The following is a 16806-nucleotide window of genomic DNA, read 5'->3' on the forward strand; positions in this document are numbered from 1 at the left end:
TCATGAACAAGGTGTCTACAGCAGCCTTAGAAAGCACTGACCTTTTCTTGTTAGATAACTGTCATAACTACTGTTTCTCCTACACGGTCATGATACTCATATGCAGTTAGGCTGCACAATATGAAATATATTTTCTAGGTTAAAGTATTGTCTTTAAATATATCTTATCTTCGCAGATACATTAACAACAAATCTGTACTAGCGAAGGAGAAGGTGAAGATCAGGCAAGGTACCGTCAGATATAAATGGCACACGAAAACTGTTATCATCCGTCTATGATGTACGAATGTTATACAGTATTAACAATCATGGTGGAAAAATCAGCAGAATTTTTACGTCATTCAGTCAAAAACACATTGCCTCATGTATTGTTGGTACGGTGTCATGCGGTTATACATAACCTAGATAAATTTATTCTACCATTAATCTGTTTGCATATGGCGGAAAGGAATCAACACAAATGGTGAGCGATAAAATCATCAGAATTATAAGGGTGAAATCGTCCCCCCCTCCTTTTTTTAAGGGAACATATGGAATGTCGGTGTTAAAACCTGCAGATGAAATGAGAGGAAGAGACTTGGTAGGGAAATGAATATTATCTTTTTACTAGGACTGAATGGGGGATGCTGTGGCAAGGTCGATAGGTCTGTTGTTCCAAAGGACACAGGTTTGTATCTTGGTTGAGGCAGGGAGCAGTATATGAGTACGAATTTCGTTAAAAACGGACTTTAACGATTTACCATAAGACCTGATGAGACGTCACAAAAACACCCAGTACGAAACAACCTATAATGGACGGTGGGTATTAGCACCGAAATGGTGTCATATGGAGATGAATGGTTTACAGGAAGACTGCTGGGCCTCAGGGAATGGGCTCTTAACCCTATGTTTTGAGTAAAATAAACAAAAAAAAACAGTAAGTTACATTAAGTAGAGCTCTTCTGCTTGCAGTAGTCTGCTATAGGCTGCTCCTGCTGCCACTGATGATGATGGCCCATTTGACCTGGAGACATGATTAGCCAGTATGCCTTTAATGTGTTGCACACGATCATCTGTAATCCCAACGTATACAATAGACTACCTATCATAATCACGAACATATAAACGACACCTATGCTGGTTTACTTTTGTACAGCCGAACACTTCAGCTCTTGGGAAGATTCGATCCCCAGCGCGAGAATGGGGGCTAAATCTCCAACTTCCGTTCTAGACCACAGGGGTATCGGTCGCACGTCAACTGGGGTGCGTTGGACAGGCTTCTTTTGGAAATTGCGCCACGCAGCTATGAGCCATGGAGAGGTGGAAAATATATGGGAGGCTTTCGTTACCGTGCGATGATGGTGTGTCTCTTTCCAATGGGACTCAGCTGCGACAAATTACGACAAGCAAGAGTCATACACAGTCTAGATCGATCTGATAAACAGCATTGCCAATACACGTTGTTCTTACAGTTATGGTACTACACATTTGAGTTATGAGTGAAATATATGGTTGAACTATCATCACAACCAGTATATTACAATTATTGCAGAGGGAATATATAGGTCATACTAATACACCAGCACGACACATCGAACCTCTCCTTAATTTTAATAAAGAAAAAGTTTTTCTTTTTTTTAAATTCATTTACCCATGTCAATACAAACATTAGCTGAAATCTCATCACATCCAGTGCATTATATTTATCCTACTATGCAAATAAGCAAATACATATCAAAGAGGCAGGGACATAGAGGTTAGTTACTTCCACAATGTCCTTGCCTGCCCCCAGAGCACCCTGTACCACTACGGCTTAGTGACACACAGCTTGGGTAAGATCTGGGGTGCATTGGCCTGGGAGACGGAGAAAGTGAGAGAGAGAGAGAGAGAGAGAGAGAGAGAGAGAGAGACTGTCATTAGCAATGGCTAAATGACAGCAGCGGGGTTATTAAGGCAGATAACCACTATAGGTTTAAGAGGTAAGGAGAATAGATTCTAAGACCTTATTCCCTGAGCCAGGTGGTAGGAGGTAGAGGAACTGGCGTTTAGAGGGGGAAGGGGAAAGTGAGAGAGGTAGGGGGTTCGAGGGAGGAAATTGGGGGAGGGGAAGATGGGAGTGAGTTTCCAGCAACGAGAGTTGGCAGAAAAGGAAGAGAGGATTCTGATTTGTGAAGGCGGTAGCAGCCAGTAACCACATCTTCTTGTGATTTATTACTTTTACAAACAGAATATGCTAGCATACAGTTTATGGAAACAATTTCATGTTTGTATAAAATAAATCATTGATGAAGAGTGTGCACCACCATCTGGCAAGGCAAGACAGCAGCGTTTTAAGGTAAGTGAGCACCGGCTAGATCAGTCTATGATACGGAAATCTCTTTATGTCATTTTGTTATCACTGCAGTTGAAGTTTATCTATCAACGAAATAAGCTATGACAATACTGAAACACACTAGTAAGTATGGTTACTTTTGCTAGTAGTTACGTGTCAGTTTTAAACAGTGATTGGCAAACCATTCATTCATTCATCCTCCTATAGACACAACAAATGTGTGAATACGTCACGAGCTGCAGGAGTACCAACTGCCCGACCCAAGCCACACTCCTATACCGTACTAGGTTCATATGTTGCCAATAGTACCTCTCTGCTCCTATCTAACATGTTTATCATTTGGCTTCATTGCTTTTCATTTTTTTTTTTTCTGAATTTCTCCTCGTTCCTTTCACACATTTCAGTCCACATTTATTCTTCCTCTCTCTGTCTTCGTTAATCTTCCTTATTCCTCATTCCGACTCCCTCATTTCTACGATATATTCATTCTGTATCACTCTGTCATGGTGTCACTGTTACATGCTCTCTCTCTTTCTCTCTCTCTCTCTCTCTCTCTCCCTGCGTGTGTGTGTGTGTGTGTGTGTGTGTGTGTGTGTGTGTTGTACTTCCTAATCTTTACCAGTCCGTTCTAGGCTCAGTTTAGGACAGGAACTGCTCCTCGAAGGGAGAGAGTTGGCCAGATATACCCTCTTCCATACTGTCCTGGTACGAATAGGAAGAGGAGAGGGCAGTAAAGTGAAAGTCTTGTGTCGAACTGCTATTCATGCAGTAAAGTGAAAGTCATTGTGTTGAACTGCGATTCATGTTTGTGACTCAGATTATCTATTGCATCATGACCAACTGGAAGGTACTGGAGAGGGACGCCTTCAAGTGATGACACCGATATGACCGGGCGGTGGAACTGCCTGGTCAAACAAATGTCCCCCAGTCCCCTCCTTAACCCATAAGAGGAAGCTGGGAGAGTTGTCCTGCAGATTAGTTGTTCGGGTACATTTATTAGTAATAATGTATATTAAATGATTTTGAATATAAGGCTTATAATGACAGCATCTGACGAAAAGACTGCATATATATATATATATATATATATATATATATATATATATATATATATATATATATATATATATATATATATATAACCTGAGCAATTTCTCGTGACAGACGGTTATTGTAACCCCTATAGCAATTAGAAAGCACGCGGAGAGCGCATACCTCCTCCAATGTCATTTCCATTAAAAAGAATCCGGATCCGGATCCCGATCGGCTCCAAAATTTAATTAGTTCTTTCTTGGTTCATGGCCCACCGTTCCACAAAATTTCATTGAAATTTTTAGAGATATTGTGCATAATACTCCGATTCTGGATTAGGATCCGCCCCAGAATTTAATCACTTCATCCTTGGCCCATGGCACACCCTTCCACAAAATTTCATTGAAATTATTTGAGAACTTTGGAGATATCGTCAGCACAAACAGGCAGACAGACAGACAGACGGGCAGACAGACAGACAGATTAACATAGGTGAATAAATAACCTCCTCCGACTTCGTTGGCGGAGGAGAAAATGATTTACAAAACATCGTTACTAATGAATGCACCCGAACAACCAATCAGCTGCCAGTTTTCAAAAGCTTTTAAGGCTCTTCTCTTGTCAAAAGAGATTGAATGGGCTCTGCCAGCACTCAGTTCAGTTTTCATCCGCAGCTTGGGCACTGAACTTAAGCTACTAAGATCACGATGGAGAGTGAGAGACTGACTAGGAGAGTATATGCGACTGAAGTTGAGGGGGGCAGGGGAGGGGGAAATGGGGGGATAAGGATGAGAGATATACGGAGAGGGGGTATGTGAGTTGGAGAAAGGACAGGCAGATGGCAGAAGACAGGGTGACATGGTGGTGATTTGTTTGTGGCCACCCTTTGCAGAATTAAGGTGTCTGGCGAAATATAGATAAATAGACAGACACACAAACAGACACATGGAGAGATAGATAGATAGATAGATAGATAGGTAGATAGATAGATAGATAGATACAACCTAACGCCTGATAACAAATTTAGGAGAAAATGACCTGTAGTTGTATGACAAAAAACATTTTACCGCTTTCCCACGTGACACGATAATGGTTTCAGTACAGTGGGTTTCTTCTCCCGCCACATTGCTGGAATGTTATATACCGTACTGGAAACTCTATATGCTCTTTTTATTTTAACTTGGACTGCCACTGACTAGAAGCCTTCAGGTGGTGGCTCTGTGCACCCTGGGTTAAATGAGGCTTTCAACCAGGAGTCAAACCTTATATTTCCCTGCACCTCGCCGTGGGAAGGGCCCTGGTCTGATCCGGGTGAGGCGCTGTCTGCCACAAGGGGGCGCGGGATCCCTACACGATATGTGTACTGTACTATAGGGCCCCACAAAAGTACTTGCCTACCTGTGGTCAACGGGGCTGGTAGGCCAGACAGACCCAGGATAAGCAATGCCAACACCAACTCTAGCTGGAAATAAAACTCCCATCTTTCCATCAAAAATGATGAGTTGTAATACTAGACTAATAATAGATTATGCTGGTAGCCACAATGACGTGCTATGGAAAAGAGGTAAAACTATTATATTGTCCTTTTCTGCCATTGTGCAACGTGACATAAGCTGCAAATGGAGGAAAATGTGGGCCAAGTTAAGGTGAATGAAGTATAGTTAAACATTCAAGCTCAGTACAGAATGCTGGCCTATGATCAAACAGTGAATCCATTACCCAGTGGAAGTAACCCTGTGTTATTGTACAGAATGTAAATTTGTTGGTTCCTTATCTTATAGTGCCGCGAATTGGTCTGTCCATCTGTCTGTCTATCTATGTCTCTACCTGTCTGTCTATCGATCTATTTATCTATATCTGTTGTATTTACATGTGGATATACACCAACGTATGTTGATATGTATGTATGTATGTATGTCTATTATGTAACTATATATGTCTATTTGTCTATCTATCCATCCATCTTCTGTATTTATCTATCATACTACCAATCTATAATTTAATCTATCTATTTATCTATCTATCTATGCGTCTACCTACAGTATCTATCTCCAAACACCTTAACCCTGTAAGGGATGGCCACAAATGAATCGCCTCCAAATCACCCTGCCCTCTGGCAACAGGCTGTCCTTTCTCCAACTCAGAGACTTATCATATACCTCTCCATTTCTTCCCTCTACATCATCCTCGGTCTCCCTCTTTCCTTCCACCCCTTCACCTCATTCACATACCCTTACCTGATTAACGTGGTCAAGCCATGTCAGAGTTGTTGCTGTTCTTGTTGTTGCTTAACCCCCATTCGAGCAGACTCGTCGACGGCAGGTAAGTAGCTGCCGCAATACTTCGTCCCATAGATTCCTAACACCGTCGCGTCCCGTCAGGCTGGACCACCACAACCACAACTACACCACACCACACCACACAACAACCACACAACAACCACACCACACCCACACCACACCACACCACACCACACCACTCCATCTAAGGGTATCGGTCATTCTCAAAGGAAGGCAAATGGAAGCCAAATCGAGCTGACTTGAGTGTCGCAGGTATTAATGACTTGTGGGTGGACTGAGAGAGAGAGAGAGAGAGAGAGAGAGAGAGAGAGAGAGAGAGAGAGAGAGAGAGAGAGAGAGAGAGAGAGAGAGAGAGAGAGAGAGAGAAACAGAAAGACAGACAGACAGACAGACAGAGACAGAATTTTATTTTGAGATTAATAGGTAAAAGGTCAAGGTTACAGGGCAAGGTCAGCTTTATCACTTTCAGTTTAGATCAACTTAATGGAGACGTTGATGATCACACAAGGATTAAGTAGTACAAGTCTCAGCACAATCGATCAAAAATCTAGGTCACACGACAGGGTCAAAATTTCGATGTTAAGCAGTTGTAAGGTGATTGAGGTCAAAGTCTTCCATCTTCTTATTTTCTCCACGCCATTTCATTCACATCAGAGGGGGAAGTTTAAACAGGAAGGAGCTAGTCAGAGTCTTCATTAATCCCTTTACTACTACGACGCTTTTTGGGACTGAATAAAGCCCGTGTCCCATATTCAAGTTCATCTTCGAGAACGGCCGCCATCACCACGATCTTACCCTCGAGGTATGATCATGGTGAAATGCCACAATCCTACCTCAAATGGTAGGCCTAAATAGCCATTTTACGACACAGTCACGATAGTGCTAAGACACACAAAGATACTGCTACGACATCCCATGACACAAAGGAAACGTCACGTTATCCTGATGACACATTACGTTCATGCCTCAGTTAGGCTGGGTTTACACATTCAAGAATCGGAGCCACGATGCTTCAAGACAGCCGAAGTGATGGGATTTGTGGTGAAAATGCCACGATTGCTGATGGCTCATGATCATCCAAGATGGCTGTAAGAATTGCTAACGATGTTGCAACGATTATCACGATAGTTACAATCGAATTACGAATGTCGTAATTGTATCACCAAGGATGCCTCCTGATTCGCCAAGTTTATCGTATAAACAACAAGTCATCAGCATGAGGCTAATACGACGTACTTTCGTTTTTTGCCGAATGTCTTGCACGGTTCGTAGCACCAGTGTCCCAAGGGCTGTCATATTACAAAAGAGGCATACCCTGAAGGAGGCATTCAAAGTGGTACTCACAGCTGAAGAGAAAACAACAGCAGCAAGGACCTTGTGCTAGAGAAGGACCTTGTGATACTAAACCTCCTTCAGCAACAGCAAATGAATGCTGTGATACTGGATGTTTCCAGGTTGTTGCATGAATGGCAGTGACACAAGAAGAGGAAACGCAGACCGTGGGTGAAACCCTACCTGACAAGGAGACCAGCACAAGGTCATTACGACAACATGATGAGGGAATTGTCAAGAGAGGATCCTGTGCTCTATAGAAATTTTTTGCTGATTGATGAAGGGTTATTTGACGAGTTGTGTGCACATGTTGGTCCCCGCCTGGTAGGTGAGCCCACCTCCCCAGCCCCTTTTATATGCCACATCATTCCCTCCCACGTCGGTACGCAGGACCGTTGGTCGAGAGGGCAACGTTGCCAATTCATAATGTCTTTGCCAACGGTTTTTTAACACGATGGACATCGTTGTTCCTTTGTTGTGTTTGAACCACAAAGAATCACGCTGATACTATTAAGTTGCTATTACGATACCACAACAGTGTCAATAAGATATTCTTGATTGTTTTACAAATTCTGATACTTGTTGGCGTGGGCCACGAAAGTTTTTGGCAGCCAAAAACTTTCAGCATGCTTTGGGAGATTCCCTCCAAACACCAAGAACCTTGTGGATTATAGCACGAAGCGCTCTGAATACAGTCGCAATATATGCTGTTTCTACACGATTCCCACCATTTTGGCTTGTCGTGAAGCATTGTGGTTCTGAATCTTGAATGTGTAAACCCAGCCTTAAAAAATAACGGTCACTTTGACTCCACGTCACGCTAAGACATCGCCACGACATGCTACGATAAGCTACGACATGCTACGGAACCGCGAAGTTACTGCTAAGTCACCACAAAGATATCAGGACATATGAAGATACACGACAATGGCCAGGATCTTTGGTGCGAGGCCATAGGAGGGTGGAGTATAGGCAGGTGTCAGTTGTCTAGTGCAAGTTACTGCTACGACTCGTCAAGTTACACCTAGCAACAAGCTAAGACACGCTACAACATACTAAGTCACGCTAAGACAAATGACGTTACTGTTACGACATGGCACTTTCTCCTTGTCGGCGCCCACGCCAACAATTTTTGAACATTCAAAAAATTGTCATAGCGCTCAAAGAACCGCGAAGAAGGACCAAGTTCTCCACGTCAGCGCTACGTCATTGCTAAGTCACGCCACATTACTCATGACAACATGCGCGACACACGAAGACATGAAGATCGTGGCGTGTCGTGTGAAGGTTCTTGACAGTGGGACATAGGCTTAACTTAGAAAATATTTTGTAACTTTCTAGCACGGAAGCTGTGAAAAATTAGTAGGGATGGTACAGTGCCAAGAACCATTGGAACAAGGTCAAGGCAGTAAACGTCCATGTGAAAAATCGTCCATACATTCTCTCTCTCTCTCTCTCTTTACCTGCCTATCTGTCTATCTGTCTATCCGTCTGACTGTTTGTCAGCCTATCTGTCTATCTATATAGCTTTCTTTCTATATATTTATTTATCTATCTATTAAATACCATTACGTCTTATAAATTATTCAAACATAAGTATACCCAAATAAGGAAACAAAACTTATTAACTATTTGTAATACATTAATATTAACAAAGAAACTGTCTGCCCTATGACGTCATCAATTCTGGGTCATTGTTGGATCGAGGACATTGTGGGAATTTGTGGGATTAGTGGTCAGAAATTAACCAGAAGAAGGCATTTACCTCCCCTAGAATTATCACCATCCACAACACCATTACCCAACCATGCAGTATGTAAAGTATGTCATTAGAGAGAGAGAGAGAGAGAGAGAGAGAGAGAGAGAGCACTGTCGAAAAGGGTTTATGGGTACTTTTATTGCTTCCACCTTTCAACCCGTTCCAACATTATTTTTTTCCTTTATTTCTGTATTTCTTAATTGATGTCATCCTTTTCCCCATTACTATCTATCTATCTATCTATCTATTGCCAGACGCCTCAATCCCGTTTGGGGTGGCCACAAACAAATCGCCTCCAAGTCGCCCTGTCCCCGCCATTTCACTCCCCTGCTCCCAACTCACACCCCCCTCTCTCATATACCTCTCCACCCCATCTCTCCATCTCATCCTCGGCCTCCCCCTCCCTCTTTCCCCCTCCACCTCACTCACATACACTCTCTTCGTCAGTCTTTCACCCTCCATCCTCTCCACATGGCCAAACCACCTCAGTGTGTTCCTCATAACGCTTCCTATCACATCCACATCCACACCACAATGCTCCTTTATATCCTCATTCGTCAGCCTGTCTCTCCATGTGACTCCACAGGCTCCTCTTAAATAACTCATTTCCACGGCTCTCACCCTTGACTTGTGTCCTTCCAACAACGTCCAAGCTTCACTTCCGTACGTTAGAGTTGGTATCACAATACTGTCATGTAGTAACTGTTTCACTTCCATGCTCACTTCCCTGTTTCTTATCACTGCTTTCAAAGAACCAGCAACCTTTCTTCCCTGCTGTACCCTTTCAAGCACTTCACCCTCCAAACCTCCATCCTTACTCATCACACTACCCAAGTACTTAAACGTACTCACATTTTCCAATTCCTCACCATTCAACCTCGCTGTACATTCACTGACTTCACCTCTCTCAAAGACCATCACTTTACTCTTCCCTACATTCACCTTTAGATTCCGTTTCTTACACACTCTCTCAAACTCATCCACCAAGCCTTGCAGCTCCCCTTCGTCTTCACTCAACAACACGGTATCATCTGCAAACAACAGTACAGGGAGTTTCCAAACACTATCCTCTCTCACCAGGGCCACTCCAACATCCACTACCCTACCTTGTACCTCTTTTATTACCCCATCCATGTACAGATTGAACAACCATGGAGACATGACACATCCCTGTTTCAACCCAACTTTCAAAGAGAAAAATTCACTTAGTTCACCATCCATACGCACTGCAGCCTTCGCACTATCGTACCTACTCTTCACAGCATTCAAGAACTTCCCATCTATTGCATATATTCTTAACACTTTCCACAATCCTAGTCTTTCCACCCTGTCATATGCTTTCTCCAAATCCATGAAAGCCGCATACAACTTCTTTCCCTTCTCTAGAAACTTTTCCACTAAAGATCTGAGAATGAATATCTGATCTACACAACCTCTTCCCCTCCCTGTTCTTCTCCAACTAATTTCTCTGATCTTTCTCTAACTCTGTCAATAAGTATCCTACCATACACTTTTCCTATTATACTAAGAAGACAAATGCCCCTATGATTACCACACACTTCTTTTTCCCCTTTTCCTTTGTACAAGGGAATAATTATACCTGACTTCCAATCCTCCGGGACTCTACCTTCCTCCCAGGCCAATCTGCACATCTTCCACATCCATTCTACTACTATCTCTCCCCCATGCTTCAGCATTTCACCACACACTCCATCAATTCCTGGGGCTTTCCCTGATTTAACTTTCTTCATTGCTTCCACAACTTCTATCCTACTGATTTCTTCCTGTCTTCTCACCTCCCTCCTTCTCCCAGCCATTCCCCAGCCACTTATACTCGCATTACTTCCATCCTCCACGTTCAACAATTCCTTAAAGTGTTCTCTCCATCTGCTCACTTTTTCTCCCTTCTCCACTAGTAATCTACCATTTTTATCTTTCACTCCCCTGCTAACTTCACTTCCACCCTGTCTTACTCTTGTCACCTCTTTCCAGAACATTTTCTTACAGTCCCTCCACTTTACACTCAAATTCCTTCCAAATTCCTCATCCACTCTCTTCTTACTCTCTCTTACTAATCTTTTCACCTCTCTCTCTTTCTTTCTACATATAACTCTCTCTTCCACCTCTCAACTTCTTCCACGCCCCTATTTCTCATACATTCATTGTATGCTTTCTTCTTTGGTACCACAGCCCGTTTCACCTCTTCAGTCCACCACGCTGTTCCTTGCACCCCCCTCCGTCTTCTCTTCCTTCCACACACCACATCACATGCTGCACATATTTCTTCTGTAAATATTCTACACACACCTTCCACGTCCCCCATCTGCTCCAACTCATATTTGCCCAATCGTTCCTCCACTTCTCTCTTATACTCTGCCTTTTTCTCATCCTCTTGTAACCTTTCCACTCTCCTTGCAACTACTCCTTCCTCTCGTCTTTCCCTTCTTCTATTCCTCCATCTTACTTGAACTTTAACTCTGGCCACCACCAAGTAGTGGTCAGAAAGTCCACTCCCTCAACCTCTATAAACTCTTGCATCCAATATACATCTCCCCATTACATGGTTGGGTAATAGAGGTGGTTTTACTCTTGTCCTGGAGATGGGTGGCGGCGACCATCATCCACTCACTTGATGTAGTGCTACCCTCTTCTTTCTAAGGTAACTCTACACTGAGTGACAGACCTACTGATTTCCATTAACCCAGGAAACCATTTACAACACTGGGTGGTAACCATGTAACTAAATAATGGACTGATGTAGAGCCTACTGTGGTACCCCTGCTACGGAGAGACGCAAATGCGGCGACCATCCAGTAACTAAACCTCCACATGTTTCCCCGCGCCTGGCCAGGCAAGGCTCTGTCAACCCCGAGGGAACATCGGTTCTCTGCACGGGATGACCTGTCGGGGTGATTGCTTGCTTGCGGTTAATGGGTCTGCTCGGTCACACAGACCTGGGTTACCTTTCTACTGCTATTACTACTACTACTGCAACTACTGTTACTACTACGACTACTACTACTACTACTACTACTACTACTGCTGCTGCTTTTATTGCATGCCTCCTATGGCAAATCTAAACTGTCATATTTCATATTTTTTTTACATGACTTGTGATAAGTAGATGAGAAACCTTAATTCTCTATTATAATGATCTGAAGCCGTGAGAATATGTGCATTAGTTATTTCAGGTTGACAGAGCAAGGTAATTATTTATCGAGAGTCTGGGTAATGAAGGGATTAATTTTGCAACCATGTTCAGGTACGGGGAGACGGTGGCTGAATCGGTAGAGAGGCGGCCTGCAGTCCTAATGGACCCAGGATCGAATCCCGGCTGGGGCAGGGAACAGTTTGAGGATTTGAATTTCCTATAAAAAAAAAAAAAAAAAAAAAAAAAAACTTTCCTGATCTACCAGATGATCCGCCGACATGTCGTAAAATTCCCCCCCCCCCTAATACCTGTACACCAATCCTGTATGAGACAGGCCTAGCATGTTTCAATATGGATGATGGGTGTTAGTGCCGAAGTGGTGACATGTGAAGGTGTAGGAGGGCTACTGGGCCTTGGGATAGGTCACAGCTCCCAAGAAGTAGGCTCTGGAAGCCTTTGCCCAGAGTCAGACACGTAAAAAAAAAAAACTGTTTTAAAGCCGAAAAACTGACTCTCTCTCTCTCTCTCTCTCTCTCTCTCTCTCTCTCTCTCTCGTATATTCCTTGTGTAACTACAGAGTACAGTACATGCAAGTTTTTTTTTTTTAATTCAAGCACATATATAAATAGATATATATATGTGGTACAATAAGTAGAAGTAATATCGAGGGTTTGTGTTCATCTGAGGGAATTGGGCCATTCTCACAACCTGAATTCAAAATTTTGCATGAAAGTCAATGAGCCTTAGTTATGAGCTGGAAATGAATCTCCTTGGTTACTAGTCAAATCAGGCATCCAGTGTGGCTATGCCCGGCCATCACATGAGCTGAAGAGGTTTGTGATCTCTGTAAGCTTGGTGTAATAGTGGTGGTGGTGGTGGTGGTAGTAGTAGTAGTAGTAGTAGTGTTGTTTGTGGTGCTGGTGGTGTTAGTAGTGGTTGCTTTTGTTGTGGAAACACGGTCTATTTGTCCAAACAGACCCATCAACCGCAGGCAAGCATGGCCATCCCGTGTAGTGAACTTGTGTTCCCTTGCGGCAGACAGCGCCTCGCCACAGCAAGGTGCGGGGAGAAGTGTGGAGGTTTGGTGTCTGAATGAACGCCACATTTGCGTCTCTCCACCAGGGCACCAGAGAAGCCTTCATATCACCCGATGATTTGACTCTATGGTTACCACCCAACGTTGTAGGTAGTTTCCTGAGTTACTGGAAACCACTAAGTTTGTCATTCAGTGTATAATCACTTGAAGTGGAGAGAATATGAAAAGGTAACAGGAGGGATGGGTGAAAAAAGTATGAGAGGAAGACAAACGAGGAAAAAGAATGATGGACATAAAAGAAGTAGGCAGCACTACATCAGGTGAGTGGATGATGGGCGCCCAAACCTCCTACCATCGGCTTGTAGAAAATACACTACCGGTATGTAGTGTTCTCACACGCCTCTATTTCCTCTGTTATTAGAGAGTAAGCTTTTCTGTTATTATTATTATTATTATCATTATTATTATTATTATTATTATTATTATTATTATTATCAATATTATTATTTTTATAATAATAATAATAATAATAATAATAACAATAATAATAATAATAATAATAATACTTATTATTATTATTATTATTATCAATATTTTTTTATAATAATAATAATAATAATAACAATAATAATAATAATAATAATAATAATAATAAGTATTATTATTATTATTATTATTATTACGTCCACATCGATTAATATAATTTCATTCATGTCGCTCTGTTATTATGGAGATGATTTTAGTGGAGAGTCAGGCTATCAGCAAGAGAAATGTCCATGGGATTTTGTTCTCTCTCTCTCTCTCTCTCTCTCTCTCTCTCTCTCTCTCGTCTGTGGTTTATGAGAAATCGATGCCCAGACGCAGAGAAACCCAGTCCAATACAAGGCTTTACTTTCCTTGAGAGAGAGAGAGAGAGAGAGAGAGAGAGAGAGAGAGAGAGAGAGAGAGAGAGAGTATGTGTTATTTAGATACACATACTGTACTGCACGGACCCAATGATCCTTTCTAAGTGGGTGAACCTTATTCAAACCCTTTACCTACAGAGGTTTAATAAAGTCAATAGCGTGAGAACAATAAATAAAAAGAACAGGCTCTCACCCACCCACAACACCCACCGGTAAGTGCTGAATATACCACCTTAAAGGACTGAAATGCCTGAGAGGAAATTGTATAGGAAAGTAGGAAATGGCACTAAAATTAGAGCCACTTATTTTATGATCTGTAACTTGTACTTCTGATGATAATTTTTATATGACTTTATTAAAGTACAGATGTAAGCAGAAGTTAAGCATATATATATATATATATATATATATATATATATATATATATATATATATATATGAGAGAGAGAGAGAGAGACTAACAGTAGTTCTACCTTTAATGCATTACCTTGTCATCGCTATCTACAGTAATTAATTAGTTCATTAGCCCAGCCTGTGTTAAGTAATTGCCCTGCTCTGTTAACCTGGCATAATTAACGTATTTACAAGGACTGGAATAATTACATGAATAATATATTTTTGTTATCTATCTATCTGTAAATGCATGTCTATTTCTGTGTTTGCATACCGTGTATATGACATCCTAGATGTGAGTAGAGGTGAATGTGTCAGGACTCCATATTATAATAATACAACTCACAGATAGATAGATAGATAGATAGATAGATAGAGATAGATAGAAGCACCAGCCAGGGTGTGATATAGGAAGTGTGTCAGCGAGAATCGACCAAAAGGAAATGAGTTCATCAAATACTTAATCAACAGTATGCCAGTGGGCACTGGAAGCACTACATACACTCAGATATACATGGTTCTAGAAGCTTCCACGACAGTGTAGCCCACGTGACACGAGCCCTGCTAAACGAAAATGTAGGAATTAAGAATTAGAGATCAGAAAGGGGCTAGCCATAGAACCGACAGGTCGTGGAGAGAGGAAATAAGAAGAGGGATCCGACGAGACTTAGTAAATTACGTTCCTGTGTAATACATACTCTGCTCAACTTAGACTTTCCTTGAAGATAATAAATCAAGATCAACTCCCTGTATTCATCTTTAACTCCTCCTGCCTTCGACTAGCACAATAACTTTAACCAAAATTCAAGACTTACATATTACAAGACCAAAGAGTCACATATATAGTTGGTGGCAGTAACGATCGGCTCTATGCCTACGAACCATCATTTCTACAATCAAACACAATCGAGTACACAGTAGCAACGACGAGTTACGAGTAAGGATACTGTAAACAAGCTCTATGATTAACTACAAATAACAAGTCTTCAAGACAACTCTATAATCTTCTTCACGCTATTTCAAGTATCAGCAAGAAGAATAAAAACAAAACAAGTAAAGAAAAAGCAAGAACAAAGCAACAAGCTCTCTCCTACCGTTCCCCTACCTCCACCGCTGACGTAGGTTCAGAGGTCAAGACGACGCGGCAAATACCAGAGCCACATTAATAACGCATCTTACTTACCTTTCCTCAATCAGGTTGCTCATCGCTACTCAGTTACTCACCCCAGCTACCTGTGTGGGAAGCCGACGTCACCATGTGTAGCTGCTGAGACGACAGCACCATGCGTGTTTGCTGAGACGACACCACGCCAATCAACGTGTGACTGACACCAGGCATTTCTCACCCACTGCTCGTTACTCATCCTTATGCACATAGCTCCTACTCATACTCATTTATTTCCAACACTATTGAGTGGGAATTCGACATTCTATGGTGAGGTTCGGCTATGACTACAGTTGTTAAGCACTACAATCAACACTAATATCACCAGGCCATGGAATTTCCAGAGTAATATCGTCCATCAACACAGCCCTAGAATTATCGAGAGGGAGATCTTCCATCAACTCTGCATTTCTCTTCCGAGATTGACATCTGCTATCAACACGCCTCTCCAAGTGACATATCTGTATCAAGTGGGTGTAATTATACTTTACTCATTTCTTCTCAGTGCTTTAAATTAGGTACAATCACCTCCTTTACTAATTTTTATATATACATTTATATACTTATTATCTTTCATTAATTTCAACTCATTCACTCATCTGTTCCATTAGGACATAAATAAAAGACGTATTTCATAATATCAGGACTCCATATTATAATTACAAATCATAATAGATAGATAGATAAATAGATAGATAGACAGCTCTATGTGAGCCTGTGGGAAATGAGCTTGCAAATTACACTGAGGAAAGCTGACGACAGTGGCCAGTAAGGAGATGATGCAGTTAGTTGTCAGCAATCCACCCGTGAACAAAGCCCTAGTGACCATACACACACATACACACATACTCACACACAGGCTTCTTAAACTTTCCATCCACAAGGAACACACGTGATACGTCTCCTGTTTCACCAGAATGTAGGAAAGAGAGCTCAGAAGGAGACAGGCCATAGAACAGGCAGGTAGTGGGGAGAAGGGCTTAGCAACTTGAGAGAGAGAGAGAGGGAGCGAGAGCGAGACAGAGATAGCTAGCGGGACTCTATACTTTGCTCTGTGTGAGAGACTTGTTAATATTTCCAAGACAAATAAAAATAGTCCCATACTATTCTTTACCTCTCCTGTCACTACATGACAAATGGGAAAGAAGATTACCTACTTACAAAGCTACTCAAATATAACAACCACTCGCCCACAAGTCTAATATATATAAAACTCCACTACAAGTAACCACAAAGGAGCTACAAAGTCTTTTATGACATTTGGTAGCAGTGAACTTATACGAACCTCGTCTACGAATCAACAGTGAATTCCTACAAAATATCAAGATTGAAAACAAAAAAATACCTCTCACAACCAACAACTTACAACCAGCTCCTGACAGTATTCTCTCCAACCAACCCCCTCCGTCTCCACGATCATCA

Source organism: Coenobita brevimanus, chromosome 28, assembly GCF_032717465.1.
Source record: "Coenobita brevimanus isolate Jiangsu-jjx chromosome 28, ASM3271746v2, whole genome shotgun sequence".
NCBI classification, from domain to species: domain Eukaryota; kingdom Metazoa; phylum Arthropoda; class Malacostraca; order Decapoda; family Coenobitidae; genus Coenobita; species Coenobita brevimanus.